Here is a 3183-nt window from a genome sequence, read left to right as displayed (position 1 = left end):
GTCGGTTCTACCTTCACAGCACCTCTAGAATCCACCCTTTCCTCTCCATCCAACTGCCACCACGCTTATCCAAGCACTCATCATTTCCCCCCTTGATTACTGCAACAGCTTCCTCACCAACTTCCCTGACTCCTGACTCTTCCCTCTCTCGTCCACCCGCCACTCTGTTGCTATTGCCTGGATTATTTTTCTGAAAAAAAGTTCAGTTCATATCTCCCCACTCCTCAAAAACCTCCAGTGGTGCGCCATCCGCCTCTACATCAAACAGAAGCTTCTTACCATAGGCTTTAAGGCACTGAATCAGCTCTCTTTCTCTTATTTTACTTTGCCTATCTCCTACTACAACCCAACCCACACACTTCTCTCTAACACTGATCTTGTCTGTCCTGCCATGATCCCTTGCCCTTGATTTTCCTCTGGCTTGGAAATCCTCCCCTTTCACATCTGATAGTCCACCACCCTTCCCACTTTCAAAACCCTCCTAAAATCATATCCTCCAAGAGGTCTTCCCGGACTAAGCCCTTAATTTTCCCTTCGGCCCTCTCCCCTACATCGACTTATGAACTTGGCTGTGTTAAACACTTTGATACTCGGCCCAATCCCATATTAATAATACAAATATCCTATTTCCCCTATCCGTCATCTGTTTTAATGGGTCTGTCCCCCTGTAGATTGCAAGTTCCTTGTGGGTAGGGTTAACGTCTTCCAACTCTGATGTATTGTACTCTCCCAAGAGCTCTACAGGTAGTTAGTACTCAATAAATACCAATAATTGATTGATTGATCAATTGAATACATCCTCTTGGGACTGAGAAGGAATATACCTACATGATTTTGGAAAGATAGTTGTGCAGTCCTTTTTTTAAAAAAAATCTAAAGGAGATTCTCCAACCTCCCACTACCTTAGTCAAAGTTCATTTTACATATATTATTTCATTTGTATTTTCCTTTTTCCTTTCCAAATGAATTACCTTCACTTGTCCTACTTGAAGGTTTTCCCACTTTCATCTACCTAATCCTCTAATTTAGTCATTCTCAATTTACACACACTTTAACCTTTAAAGCGTGTTAAAATATGTTTAAAATATGATTCAAAGTTTAAGCTAACTAGTCAGGTAGCCTTAATTGCTTTGGTCAAAAAGAGCAATCTTGTTGACAAGATACCATAATTACACATCACCAACAATCAGACAAATGTAGATTTTGTTTTGAGGCATTAATTTTGCAGCTGCAATACCAAACTCAATTATGCTGATACTGTGAAATCTTTGGGTGGTGCACTTGATTAACTATGTATCTTTGAGATTTTTTTTTTTTTTGCTTCAGTATTTGGAAGGCAAAACTGTCATCAGAGGCAACAGACATTTAAATTATTTTAACTAGAACATGTATTTTTTTTTCAATCGAGTTGTCTCCGACCTATATCGATGCCATGGACACATATCGCCTAGAATGCCCCTTCTCCACCTGCAAGTGTTCTGGTAATTTATCCATAGAGTTTTCTTGGTAAAAATACAGAAGTGGTTTACCATTGCCTCCTTCCACGCAGTCAACTTGAGTCTCTCTCTGCCCTCAGCTCTGTCCCATGCCTCTGCTGCTAAGCACAGGTTTAGTTTTGTCTTGTAGCAGAATGCCTTCCATTTGCTAGCCTCTGGCCAAGCTAGGAATGGAATGGATAGGCCTCTGCTTGACTCTCCCTCCCAGAATCGAGAATGGTAGAGTACTGGAAACTCTCCAGTTGAGACCTGAGAGGGACATCTTGGAATAGCTGTGCCTTTAATAAGACTTTGAAGTCGGAGAGAGTAATTGTCAGATAGGAGATGGGAGGGCTTTCCAGGACAGAGGCAGAACATGGGCCAGAGGTCGATGGCGAAATAGATGAGATCAAGGTCCAGTGAGAAGGTTGGCGTTAGAGGAGCTAAGAGTGGGAAATGAGTGAAGGCAGAAAGCTGGGAAACCCCTGGCCGCAGCTGCTGCCAAGCGGAGACCCCCTGATGGAAACATATAAATCTGAGCCAACATCATTTTGTTCCCTTTCTCCATTTTGCTCCCCACACTTCAGTTGTCCATTGTTCCACATGAGCAGTGATATGGCCCAACCCCTGTCATGTCTGCATTAATAATAATAATGTTGGTATTTGTTAAGCGCTTACTATGTGCAGAGCACTGTTCTAAGCGCTGGGGTAGACACAGGGGAATCAGGTTGTCCCACGTGGGGCTCACAGTCTTAATCCCCATTTTACAGATGAGGGAACTGAGGCACAGAGAAGTTAAGTGACTTGCCCACAGTCACACAGCTGACAGGTGGCAGAGCTGGGATTCGAACTCAGGAGCCCTGACTCCAAAGCCAGTGCTCTTTCCACTGAGCCACGCTGCTTCCCATAATTATGGTATTTGTTAAGCACTTACTATGTGCAGGGCACTGTTCTAAGCTCTGGGGTAGATACAGGGTAATCAGATTGTCCCTCGTGGGGCTCACATTTTTTAATCCCCATTTTTCCAGATGAGGTAACTGAGGCACAGAGAAGTTAAATGACTTGCCCAAGGTCACACAGCAGACGAGTGGCAGAGCCGGGATTATAACCCACGACCTCTGATTCCCAAGCCCGGGCTCTTTCCGCTAAGCCACGCTGCTTTATCTGAACCTGCACCCTGTTTTCTTCTAATAATAATGGTGGTATTGGTTAAGTGCTTTTATTATGTGCCAAGCACTGTTCTAAGCACTGGGGTAGATAGAAGGTAATCAAGTTGTCCCACGTGGGGCTCACACTCTTAATCCCCATTTTACAGATCAGGTAACGGAGGCTCATAGAAGTTAAGTGACTTGCCCAAAGTCACACAGCTGATAAGTGGCAGGCCCGGGATTTGAACCCATACCTCTGACTCTCAATCCCGTGCTCTTTCCACTAAACCACACTGCTTTATAACCCCACATCCACAGACTCTCGGCTGTAGGGTAAGATAAGGAAAGGGAAAAAGTATCAAGTGCCTGAAGACTTGTTTGTTCATTCATTAATTCATGTAATCATATTTATTGAGAGCTTATGGTGTGCAAAACACTGCATTAAGTGCTTGGGAGAGTACAATATAACCACTAATAGACACATTCCCTGCCCACAACGAGCTCATAGTCTAGAGGGGGAGACAGACATTAATATACATAAATAATAAATATGTAAATTA

The 3183-nt window shown here is 43.4% G+C and overlaps 1 non-coding gene across 1 annotated transcript; it reads right to left on the bottom strand.

The window, feature by feature from the left end:
• Window positions 1-1618: 1618 nt before the first annotated feature.
• Window positions 1619-1755, bottom strand: LOC114805522. The gene has a single exon (XR_003753495.1). It is a non-coding gene; the product is annotated as a small nucleolar RNA SNORA7 (small nucleolar RNA).
• Window positions 1756-3183: the final 1428 nt, after the last annotated feature.

This window comes from Ornithorhynchus anatinus, chromosome 18 (assembly GCF_004115215.2).
Source record: "Ornithorhynchus anatinus isolate Pmale09 chromosome 18, mOrnAna1.pri.v4, whole genome shotgun sequence".
NCBI lineage: Eukaryota > Metazoa > Chordata > Mammalia > Monotremata > Ornithorhynchidae > Ornithorhynchus > Ornithorhynchus anatinus.
The sequence above is the reverse complement of the archived record's forward strand: the minus strand, read 5'-3'. Positions and strand labels throughout refer to the sequence as shown.